Genomic DNA, 13,421 nt, shown 5'->3' with positions numbered 1-13,421 from the left:
AATCAAGTGAGTTATGGAAAGCAGGTGATGCTTGAAAACATGTGGCAAGTTTGGAATCCCTGCAGAGACATCTTTGGTGAAGATGCAACCTCAGTTGCAGTGGAAACCCCAGAATATTGGACATGTAACGACCATAGATTAACCACCATATACAGTGCCTGGATGGAGTAGTGTCAGCCTAAGACTATGCAGTAAATTCTGTCTGCTGCTCATGGCAGAATCAGAGCAATGTGACTTCTCAAAGAGGCCAGAAGAGCATGGATGTGTCCAAGAAGTACAGCACTGAATTTTTTACACTCTAGTATTTTGGATGTGCCTTGATCTGATTGTAATTGTACCCTGGTTCTTCCTTTTTGAAGTAAGAAAGCATGCAATTTATGGTTTATTTTACAGGACCCTACAGCAAGAGACTTTGGATATTTTAAAGAGATATTAGATTTTAAAATAATGAAAATTTAAGGATTTTGGAAAGCTTAAAGTTGTATTACATTTTGTTATGAGATTAGCATGCAGTCTCAGAGATAAACAAGAAAGGAAAATAAATCATGGTTAACATATCATTTTATTAAGCTTTATTTTCATTTATGTGTATGTGTGTGCACCTGTGTAAGGTTGCAGCTTTTTTTTTGGTTTTTGTTTTTTGTAATTCGAGACAGAGTTTCTCTGTGTAGCTGTGGAACCTGTCCTGAAACTTGCTCTTGTAGACCAGGCTGTTCTCAAACTCACAGAGATCTGTATGCCTCTGCCTCCCAAGTGCTGGGATTAAAGGCATACATCACCACTGCCTGGCTAAAGTTGTGTGTTTTTTTTTAAGTGATGTGGCTGTGTGTCAAAGCTGATAAGGAATATAATGTTGTAGTTGGATGCCTTAACTGTCAGCTTGATGCAAACCTAGAGACACCTGGGAAGAGAAAGCCTCAGTTGTTGAATTGCCTTCATTAGATTGGCATGTTTACAAGTCTGTGAGGTGTTATCTTGACTTCAAATCTATATAGGAGGATCTATTCATCTGTGCTTGGTACCATTTCTAGACAAGTAGGTATAGGCTATGTAAGAAAGTAGCTGAGAAAGTCAGAGGAGTGATGCTAGCAACCAGTAGTCTTTCATGGTCTCTGCTTCAGTTCCTGTTGAGACTTCCTCAATGGTGGGATGTGATAAGAAAATGGGAGCCAAAGAAATAATTTCTTTTCCACGTTACTTTTGGCCGTAGTGTAACAAAAAGTAAACTAGAACTAGCTCTATTTTTACAGATGCTGAAACTCAGAGATAATACTTGCTTAAAAATTGTTGGGAATTTTTGAACAGGCCCACTCAGGTCTTAAATAAAGTACTTTTTTCCTGTTTACACTGATACCTTCCTTGTAGCTGGCAAAGTATTAAATAATAAATTTAGTCTTTAGGATTATGGTAAACTGAAAAAAATAGTATTAATAAATATAAAATCATTAAGAATTCTATAAACAACAAGAAAGTAAAGCAAGATAAACAATATTGATTTTAATTATATTTTGCTAGAATATAATTAGCATGTTTCTGAACAACCAGGAAAGAAAGAATGGAGGAAGGAAGAAAAGAAGGAAGGAAGATAGATTCTTGAGATGAAATTCATAAAAATAACAAAACTTATGTTCTACAGAAAATAGTTTTAAAAGAGAATTTTATCTTCATCAATGTTTGTATCAAATAGCAGACATTTTTACATAAACAATCTTTGGTTGCCTAAGGAACTATGAACTAGAAAGGAAAGAATACATTCAAACACAAAATTCATAGAATGAAAGTAATAATGAAGACAAGAGTAGTCTTGACCGTCAATAAAGAAAAATAATGTGAAGGGAAAATGACCAGTGAAAATGCAGGGAATGTTAAAACAATTTTGTTAGTGTTCTTATCAAGCTAAAATACAAATATATTTTGTTGATTCTTTTGGCTATTTATGGCATTTTAAATTGATCATTGACTTAGAAGTCTTTAGTTTGAAAACATATCACAATGCTGTGTTTTTATTCTTGAGAATACTGTTTACCACATTTTATTAAAAAGAAGGCTTTGAAGTTTCATTTGAACTAAGAAGAGGGACATTTCTACAGAAATATGAACAATTGCAAAATACCACTAGCAGATATAACAGCTAAGAAAACCAGTTTGGCAGCTAATAGCATGACATATTCAATCACAGCAGGAAGTGTGTTTCTAAAGCATGAATTCCTTGCAAGGGAAGAGGCAAGAGCAGATGCCACCTTGTAAAAATCCTTGTATGCTTGTTTAAATATCTACAGGAAGGGACATTGCACAGCCAAAGTACTGTTTCAGAGAAGATCATGCTGACAGAGGCAACCTGTAGATAGGAAGAGTTCTTTCTATCCCCTTTACCTCTCATTTTCAATTGCAAAATGATGGAACTATGTGTATATGGTGGTTTTATTTTTTTGTTAAATTGCTAGTGGAGTTTTCTGACACAAATATCAGGAAAATGCACTGGGCTCAAAAACATCAGGCTTGAGTGTTAGGCCTAATTTCCCAATACGACCTCTAAACTTTCTTCTGAGACATTGGGAAATATCAAAATCTAGATCCCAATTTTAAGTCAATAAACATGGCAGGAACTCTAGACCCAACAAGGTTAATATCAATTACCTACTTTCAAACCATTATGTATGGAGGAGTGAAGTTTTACCGTGACTCTGGGTCATTTTTTGTTGTTATTTTAATGAGACAAGGTTTCTCTGTGTAGCTTTGGAGCCTATCCTGGCATTCTCTCTGGAGACCAGGCTGGCCTCGAACTCACAGAGATCTGCCTGCCTCTGCCTCCCATGTGCTGGGATTAAAGGCATGTGCTACCAACACCCAGCTATACTCTGCGTCATTTGTTGTGGAAAAAAAGCTGTAAGTGCAGCTTTCAAATTATATTTTTTTTTTTCCCAAGCTGACTTACCTGAATTTGGCATCATACAGCACTAAGAATTTTGTTACTCCCACGGATTTTGTATCTTTTGAAATAAAAGAAAAACAAGTTTTCAAAGGTTGTGTTATTGGAAGCTTTTCATATAACTGTTGGCATTTGGGCCTGACAAGATAACATTTAAATTCATTTATCTAAACCAAAAAAATCACAACATCTCTGGTGTGATAATTATTTTGTCTTTAATAAACAAATTTCAAGTGTAAATTATAAATAAAACTAATAGATTTTTACATGTTTTAAAATGATCACAATCCTTTCTGCCATTGATGCTAACACAAAAATGATATGTTTTTGACATCCAAGAAAGGATAATTATATTGTTAAGATCAGGACTTTGGTTTCAGACATGTCTGAATTAAGCCTTGGGGTAATCACATCTCCTTAAAAGGTATGTTACATTGAACAAATTCCAAGACCTCACTGACTTGTTAACTCATCCAAAAATGGAAATGATGAAACTCCTTATGGTGTGGAGCTAGTGTACATCTTAATATGTCCATGCATAAAAGTGCATGATACTGAACAGCCTCTAAAATTTATATGATTGGGGGGGATGAACATTAACCACAGAAAATACTTGCTAAAACCTTGAGATATTATATTTCAAATAAAATAAATATAAAGGACTGGAGTTCTCAACACTCCATAACTAACTACTAAGGAGCAAACACATAGAACAAGGCTTAAGACATTGGAAGCCAGTGAAAGCTATGGATCCTTAAGAAAGGAGACACGAACATGGGTAACACTATCATTTCTATCTACATACTATGGGAGACTTCTATGGTACAGCAAAAGGTTAGGGTGTGAAAGCACCAAGACAGCTTCTAGTGATCACCAGAAGATAACCAGACAACAACGAGCTGTACAAACACATGGTTCAATGTTCAAGGGGTTTCCATGAAGCCTTTGGGATATCACTACTCAGAACACACAAACCTAGAGGAAAATCAGAAATGACAAAATAATTAGCTGGTACTAAAATAGGGACAGATAGATTACCTGTTCTAATCAACCAGAATGAATAACTTGTTAATTCATGGCACATTTTAGTGTCCACAAACTCAATCTTGCCCCGTTATGGGAAATAATCAGCCAGAGACTAAAGACAATTCTAGATCACTTTTGCAAATCCGGAAAATAGACTGTGAGAGAATTAAGCTATTTAGAGCTAAGTTTTACTCTAATACAAAGCAATTCTTTTTTTTTCAGCTTTTTTTATTTGATTTAGAAACAGGATTGTTTTCCATGAAAATCCCAGTTCCCTTTATTTAGAAAGAAAATTATATTACATGTCAATCACAGGTCCCTTTCCCTCCCCTCCTCCCCTACCACCCCCCAACTAAAACCCCATGACTTGAGTCATAGTAATAAAACTTACCAAAATAATACAAGAGAAATGTCTAAACACCAAGTCAGGAAAGCAATGAGCACACATACTTGCTCATATGCAGAGACACATGTGTGTGCACATACACCCATATATGAAAGCCCACATATAAGCAAGTATAAGGAGACTTAGAAAAAGCTAAGTGCTTGCTGTTCTAAGTGACAAAATATCTGAACAAAAAATGAGGAATTGTTCTTTATTTAAGAAACAAATTCTGACTCTCAACTAAGAAACTCAATGAACAGCAAATGCACAGAAATAAGATAACTAAAAGTTTATGATAACATATTTGTTCAAATATGATCATTAAAATAAACTTTTTTAAATCTAGAAACCACAAGATATATACAAATTAAGAGAATAAGTAGCAATTATCATCAGGATGAACACAAATTGATAGATAGTAGATCTAACTGACAAATATAGAACAAGTCTGTTAAAAACATAATATGCATTTCTTCAAGTGTTTAGAGATTATTTATTCCTAAAAATAGATTGCTCTTAATAACTATGCAAGGATTCCAGTTAAATAAATTCATACTAGCATCACAAAGTACTTAATAACAAAACTCACAAAAATGCCCTAGAAAGAACTTAAATACTTATCAACATACACCAGATTGAATAGAAAAGAAACAAAGCAGAAAGTATATTTAAGTAAAACTGAAAATACAGTCTACCAATATGTATGTAGCAAGCTAAATCAGTTATTGTAAAGTTGTTTACGGCACACGGTTTTCATATTAAGAAAGAAGCAGAGGTCACAAATCAATTTGTACTCTGAAAGAAGAACCATAAGGGTAAATGAAACAAAAATGAAAAAAGTGAACATAAATAATAACATAATTGAATTCAATAACATGAAAACAAAATCAATAGGGAAAAGTCAAAGGGCATTGGCGAATTTTAAGTTTTGAAATTAAAATCATTAATTTCATGTAATCATTAAAATCATTAATTTCCTGTAATCATTAAAATCATTGTATCATTTTCCTTCCCCCAATGCTTTGAGAATATATTCTCTTTTCTTTTCATGTTGAAAATTGAATGCAAGGATCTGGAGAAACTTTCTCAGTGGTTAAAGACCTGACTGCTCTAGCAGAGATCCTCTGTTCAATTTCTTGCACTGAATTGAAAGCTCACAACTATCTGTAAAAGTTCCTGAGGGTCCAATGCTCTCTTAGTGCCTTTATGGATACCAAGGCATCAGTGAAGCACATAGTGTACAGACATACATGCAGGCACAACATATATACTCATAAACAATAAAATAATATAATTTTTGAAAATAAAAGAAAGAAAATCGAACTGAGTGCCTATCTTTACCACAGAGTGACTTATAAGATTTTTTTTTTAAAAAAGCAGATCACAGGCCTAAATGGTTTTGCTTATGGACCTTGTGGTGGTTTGAATGCTAACAGCCTCCATAGGATCAGATGCTTGAATGTTTGGTCCTCAGTAGGTGGGGCCATCTGGGAAGGATTAAGAGGTATGGCCTTGTATAAGTAGGTGTGGCCTTACTGGAGGATGTAGACTACTGGGAGTATGATTTGAGGTTTCAAAAAAATCACAGAAGGTCTAGTGTCTCTCTGCCTCCTGAATGTGAATCGCTACTGCTTGAGCAAGCACTGTGTTTTCTGGCTTGCTGCCAGACTCCCCATCATTATAATAATGAACTAAGCCTCTGAAGCTGTAAGCAAGCACCCAATTAAATACTTTCTTTCAGAAGAGATGCCCTGGGCCTTGGGTCTCTTCACAAGAGTAGAACAGGAACAAAGATGAACTGTGACAGTCATCTAGGAAAAACTACATCTAGTCATATTGTTTAAAGAATATTTATTCTATCAATATGAAGAAAAGCTAATGTTTCTTGTTTGTAAGTAAAGGAATACTCTGAAGCCCAAACACAAGATCATAACAAAAGTGAAAAAAGCCACATATCACCACTTCTTGTGAATATAGACACAAAGATTCAACATGATTTTTACTAAATCAAATAAAAATGTGTTAAACATAAAACATTTAAAAAAATCCAAAAAAGCCTTGCAGTGGTGGCACACACCTTTAATCCCAGCACCTGGGGAGGCAGAGGCAGGTGGATCTCTGTGAGTTCCACACCAGCCTGGTCTACAAGAGCTAGGTTCAGGACAGCCTCCAAAGCCACAGAGAAATCCTGTCTTGAACACACCCCCAAATCTAGAAAAATATTATTTGGAGTAATAAAACAAACAGTGATACAGCTCAGTAAAGATGAAGAATATTTCTAGTCCCTGAACTGTTACGTTGAATAATGCTGAGAAAAAGGAATCTAAATGTGAACATACGGACTGCTATCATGTTATTTTTACTACTCATTGTCATACTCAGAAATTGATGTGTAGATTTCATGAGACACTGATTAAAACCATCAGCTTTTTATATAAAATTTTAAAATTTGGAAACAAATCAAATATATGTGGAGGTTAACATCACTCAGGAGGCAGAGGACAGCTTGGACTGATAGTGAGTTCTAGGACAGCAAGGGTTATGTAGAGAACTGTTCCAAAAAATTCATATGGAAATTCATAGACTGTCTTAAAAATAACTAAAACAAAGTTTAAAGGAGAGAAACCTTGGTGAATTAACATCATCTTGTTTCAAGGCTCATTTATTATAGAGGAACAGTGTCTAAGACAGAATGTACTTAGTTTAAATGCATTGAAATAAATAGAGCAATGGAACAAGATAAAGTGTGAGAACAGATTCACAGGCACATGAAAATGTGACTTCTGAAAAAGTTGCAAGGAAAATGCATAAGAGTCAACTTTCATTTTAATAGTCTATGACAATTGACTACCATCTTCAAAACAAGACAAAAATTTGATACACACTTTATAACATATGTAAAAACTTAACTAAAACTATTTAGTAAGTATAAATTAGAAACCTAAAAGTGTTTTTGATAAAATGTATGAATTTTTTGTTTTTTGCATTGGCCATTATGTTATTAGAAAAGCAGTGAAATAGCAATTTATTAATGAAAAAGAGATAAATTTGATTATACAAATTACAATCTTCAGTTCATTGAAAAATTAGATTAAAAAGCCATGTCTTAGATGCATTTAAAGAATGCATATATGTCAATATACAGCACCCTCTGGTGATACTTTAGCAATTCCAGGATTGGCCAAGACGATTTCATAGATGTAACAGAAACCGGTTGCTTCAGAATTCTTTGCATGATGCACACCCCCAGCCCAGTTCACAGCAATGTCTGCCTGCTGCTTATTAAGTTTCACAGCACCTGCCACAGAGCCACCAGTAGACAGCTGACAAAACTCAAACAAGCCATCAAATACTGGACAGTCCTCAGCAACGTTGAGTCTCTGCATCTGCTTGCTGTACTCAGACATGTTATCTGGGCAAATGGAATGCAAGAACTTAATGTAGTCATCATTGTGGTACTTGGTCATCTATCTCCTCAGCATAGGCTTTGTGAGGATTAGAGATTTCCATTTTTCTGTAGAGACCATAGTTGAGCAGCAAATTGTGAGTCATGCGGATTCGGTGAGGCGTCATTGGGTGGCCTTGTCCATAAGTAGTGGTTTCCAGCATCACCGTCGTAGTAATAATAGAGTTTCCCCTTGGTGCCCTAAGTCTGCGCCATCTTGCTCACCACTCGGCCCTCCCATCAGTCTGTATATTGACATTGATATTCACCGTGGCGAAGGTGTGGAAGAGGCCTTCTATACCATAGACCGGGTATGACTGTGTTCTTTCATAAATATGGAGATTACTTCCCAGGAACTGGGGACCTTCGGGATATTGGGGCTGGCAAAGGCAAGTACTATGCTGTTAACTACCCTCTCTGTGATGGGACTGATGAAGAGTCCTACGAAGCCATTTTCAAGCCAGTCCTGTCCAAAGTGATGGAGATGTTCCAGCCAAGTGCAGTAGTCTTACAGTGTGGCACAGATTCCCTATCTGGAGACCAGTTAGGTTGCTTCAATCTGACCATTAAAGGGCATGCCAAGTGTGTGGAGTTTGTCAAGAGTTTCAACTTGGCTATGCTTAATGCCGGGAGGAGGTGGCTATACCATCCATAATGTTTCTTAGTGCTGGACTTATGAAACAGCTGTGGCCCTGAATACTTTGGACCAGACTTCAAGCTTCACATCAGCCCTTCCAATATGACCAACCAGAACACTAACATATACCTGAAGAAAATCAAGCAGAGGCTCCTTGAGAAGTTGAGAATGCTGCTCCATGCGCCTGGCGTCCAAATCCAGGCAATACCTGAGGATGCCATCCCAGAGGAGAGTGGTGATGAAGATGAAGAAGACTGACAAATGCATCTCCATCTGTTCTTCTGACAAACGAATTGCCTGTGAGAAAGAATTCTCCGATTCAGATGAGGAGGGAGAAGGTGGTCGCAAGAACTCTTCTAATTTCAAAAAAAGCAAAAAGAGTCAAAACAGAGGATGAAAAAGAAAAAGATCCAGAAGAGAAAAAAGAAGTCACCAAAGAGGAGAAGACCAAGGAGGAGAAGCCAGAAGCCAAAGGGGTGAAAGAAGAGGTCAAGCTAGCCTGAGCAAGACCTACGGCTGTGGCCTCGCCCCAAGTTCCCCACTTCTCCCCAATCTCAGATTTTATATTTTTTATTCCCCTGTGTATTTATATAAAATCTATTAAATATAATGTCCCCAGGGACTAGATAGGAACCAGGAACCAGAGCCCAGTGTAGTGGTTCTGGGGAGAACTTTTCCCAAACACACCTTGTCCATCCTGCTCAGGTCTTAGTTTTGAATCATGTAGGGTGGAAAGAAAACAACCGGAAGACAAAATCCTGAACTTCCAAGTGCCTGCTTTATGAGCTCTGTTACGATACCCTTATTAAGCTTTCTAGAAGGGGTAACTGGGTCTTCTGGGACCCCTTATTTTTAGGCTTAGGTAATATCAGCCATTTTTAGATTGGTTCTGTTTATACCTTCCCACTGGACTCAGGCAAACAGAAAAACTCCCATTGCCCTGTCTTCCCCCAACTCTGCAGGTGGAGGTGTTAGCCTAGCTTCCTTTTTAGATATTCCATTTTTTGAGACTTTATAATAAAACAACACATTTCTATAAAAAGAATGCATATATTTTATATGTAAAAATATTTGTATAAAATTAGCCTTGAACCTCAATAGTAATGAATAAAGGCAAGCTACCAAACTTTTCAAGATGTTTGAATAGATGCCTCCCAATCAAAGAAATACATATTGCAAGTAATTATATGAATAGATTAGTAACATCATTAGCCCTTATAGGAATGCAACAAGAAAAATCATAAGAATTTTCTCTGCATCCATTAAAATGCTTAAAACTGAGGGTTTTAAGATAAGCATTGTCAACAATGTATAGCATTGAAAGTTTTAAACACTGCACATGAGAAAAGAAAGTATGATAACAGATTGTGAAAATAATTTGACAAAATTTTTAAGTTAAACATAGTAATTGTCATGCATTAACCATTTATACCTAGATATACTACCAAATGGAAAAATAGTATGTCTACACCATGAAATGTATGTCAGCATTCATATTATTTGTAGATATTGATACCCATAAACCATTGTTGCTATTATATAAAATAATAATCATCTGTCATCAAATGACTATATTACTGACACATGTAATATCTGCGTTAGCCATTAACTCAATGTATTTTGAGTTGAAGACACAAATCTAGTGCACACTGTATGATGCTGCTTATATTAATATTAACAAATACAAAGTAATGTGAAAAAACAAATTAGTTGTATCTTGATAAAAGGACTATTGAATGAAACACAAGGAAAAATTATGATAAGGCATGAGGAAGCTTTTGTGAAATGATGCATACTTCATTCCTATAGGCATGTCTTTCTAGGTGTATAGTCACCAAATTCAGTTGCATCTCTTATGAAATTTATTTTATATAATTTATAATGTAATATTTTGCTATGTAGCCCATTGAAGTCAAGATTGATGTTGAACTTCATTGAATTTCAGATTCCTTACTGCTGATATTAAAAGCATGCAACACTACAACTGGCTTAACTCAATATTTTTGAAATTATTTCTTTAGAAAATTATGTTTTGTGGAGATGTTATAGGAACATATCTGGAAAAATGTGAGTGAGTCAGAGTATTTTATCACAGACATTTTAAAAAATTAGATGTCCTAGTTTGTTTTAACTGTCAACTTGGTACAGCCTAGAGTCACCATAGAAGGCAGTCTCTATTCTTGAATCACCTGGATCCAATTGAGCTGTGTCTATCTGTGGGAGACTGTCTTGATTGTTAATTGGTGTAGGAAGTCCCAGACCACTGTGGGTAGTATCATTTCTTAGGCAGATGATACTGAACCATGTAAGATAGCTGGCTTAATGTGGGTCTGAGTGGGCGCCAGCAAACAGCACTCTTCCATGATTTCTGCCTTAGGTTCCTTCTTTAGTTTTTGTACTGTCTTCCCTCAATGACTGTGAGGTAGAAATGTAAATCAAGAAAATCCTGTCATCCCCATCTCCTAAAATGCTTTTGGTCAGAGTGTTTTATTTGAGCAAAAGAGATGGAACTAGAAACACTAGCAAATGAAGGAAATAGTAAAAATAAGACAGGCTATTAGTGAAAAGCCAGTTTTTTTTCTTTTATTAAATTTCTCTGGAGACAATGTTTGTCTTTATTATATGAGAGAGGTATTTATCACTCTCATTGCCCTATCTTTAGTGAAATATTATTACTTATTTTTTTCATTACTCAGGAGAGAGGTCTCATTAGTATTTAGTTTGTGGCTTCTAAATACCATTATTTTAGCACTTTCAATAGTGTGTGTATTTTTCAGTCTTGCTCTAAGTCTTTAGTTCCTTCAAGCATCGGTTAACATTTTACAAACACCATCACAGTATGTGATTTGGAGGTGACTGCTTACATATTTTACACTTGTCACTGCATTTCCATTCGGGTTGTAACTCTTCATTTCTGAATCTATCCCTATTATACATACATATAAAGGAATAGCAAGCTCCTTTCCTTCTTGTTTATGTTGAAGGAATATTTATATGTTGCAGATGTGTGGTCGGTAAATGCAAAGGAAGGGCATGGATGGAGTTGCCAGTTACTCTTGACCTAGATTCACAGATAGTCTTCATCTTCTAGGCTCTATTGTTTCCTGTATTTTATCCACAACAGTTGTGACTCTAGAGTTTCCTGATTGTGTTAGCCATCTTGAATCTAATGATGTATTATTACAAGGTTTATATACTCTCCTTACAGCACATAAAGAACAACCACAAAAAAATCTAATTTGGCTCCTTCAGTCAAGTTCTGTGACTGCCAGTGGAAGCACTGTGATGGTTTACAACCCTGAAAGCAGGAATTCTGCCAAAATCATGGGAGGAGGGAAGAGCTGGGAGATCAAATTTCTGTGCTTGAAGAAAGTGGGGATTTTTATTTGAAACCACTTAATATTCTATGTTTTATCATTTCTGCAAAATCAGTTATTGGTACACATAGCCGTGAGAGGCTATTGTCTCCAAGACATTATCTATGGTCTCCTTCATCCAGTATTTTATTCTGTTGTCTCTAACCCAATACTATTATCTAGAGTAGTGGTTCTCAAAGGCCCCTATGGGGGTAGAACAAATCTTTCACAGGGGTTGCATATCAGATATTTATATTATGACTCATAAAATTAGCAAACTATAGTTATAAAGTAGTAACAAAAATAATTTTATGGTTGAGGTTACCACAGCATGAAGAGCTGTATTAAAGGTTTATAGCATTAAGAAGGTTGAGAAACACTAATCTCGAGTTTCTGATATCTTAACAAATATTTCTTCAAGCTGTAGAAGAAAATTGAACTATGACTCTAAAGAATTTCCTAGTGGATCTTTTCTCTCTTGGACGCTCAACAGGGAATTTCCTTATCTTATCTCCTCTGGCTATTTTTATTTCCAGTCTGTCAAAAGTGAAACTATTAACAGAGCCACAGTGTGAGTGAATCTCGAAAAATTATACTGAATAAAACAAAACAAAACAAAATTTGATTATTAGACCACTGAGTATGGAAATAGACATCATCCAAGGCATGTGTTGTCCTGTTGGGCTGCAACTTTAGTTCGAGAGACCATTTTGATGGCTCCATTCTTGTTAATTTTCAGAAATATTAAGTAGTCTATGGTGTTTGAAACCAATTCATTTTTTTCTATATAGAAAATTTGGGAGGAGTAAGGAAAGAGAAATTTTACATGAATAACATGTGGTCATGTTGGACAAATAGATATACTTGAGATTATCACTGATAGGCATAATTGTTTATGAAAGTGATCACTTTTAAATAGATTCAGTTTTTGGATGTCAGGAAAATATCAATAAGGTTGCTTAAATAGTCAAGCAGTGTTACAAAGTGTGAGTCTTAAGAGATGTAGATGGAAGATTCTGTCCCACTGAGTCCTGCAGCTGTTCAGTCACAAATAAAGACACAGAGGCTTATATAAATTACAAACTGTTTGGCCAATTGTTCAGGCTTATTACTAACTAGCTATTACAACATAAATTAACCCTTAATTCATATCTATGTTTAGCCACGTAGCTTGGTACCTTTTCTAAGTAAAGCATTCTCCTCTTGCTTCCTCTGTATCTGGCTGACAATTGTGCTTCTGCCTTTCCTCTTCCCAGAAATCTCCTTGTCTGGTAGCCCTGCCTATACTGCCTGCCTGGCTACTGGCCAATCAGCATTTTGTTAAACCAATATGAAGCACAAATCTTTACAGTGAACAAGAACATTATCCCACATCAAAGAAACTTACCAAATATTCTTTATTCAGTTTTTTGAAGATTAAAAAAAATAAAGAAAATAAGCTTACCAAACATTTTAAAGCTTTCTTGTTAATTATGTTATTTCAGTTGATCTGGTCATTAGAACTACTATTGTTTTTACCTCAATGGCTTCATTTCTATTAAAAAATGCTCCTTGGCAATATAGTAATTTCTCTTTCAGCTCTGCTTTGAAGGTTAAATTTCTAATTGCCTACTTTTAGTCAAACTTTGAATATTATTAAGTGA

At 35.5% G+C, this 13,421-nt stretch overlaps 2 pseudogenes; one reads left to right on the top strand and one right to left on the bottom strand.

Annotated features, from left to right (window-relative positions):
- Positions 1 to 7,446: 7,446 nt before the first annotated feature.
- Positions 7,447 to 7,949, bottom strand: LOC103163578 (annotated as a pseudogene).
- Positions 7,950 to 8,036: 87 nt separating this feature from the next.
- On the top strand, positions 8,037 to 8,967 carry LOC100774510 (annotated as a pseudogene).
- The last annotated feature ends 4,454 nt before the right edge of the window (positions 8,968 to 13,421 follow it).

This window comes from Cricetulus griseus, chromosome X (assembly GCF_003668045.3).
Source record: "Cricetulus griseus strain 17A/GY chromosome X, alternate assembly CriGri-PICRH-1.0, whole genome shotgun sequence".
Classification (NCBI taxonomy): domain Eukaryota; kingdom Metazoa; phylum Chordata; class Mammalia; order Rodentia; family Cricetidae; genus Cricetulus; species Cricetulus griseus.
Note: the sequence above shows the minus strand (reverse complement) of the source record. Positions and strands in the feature narration are given on the sequence as shown.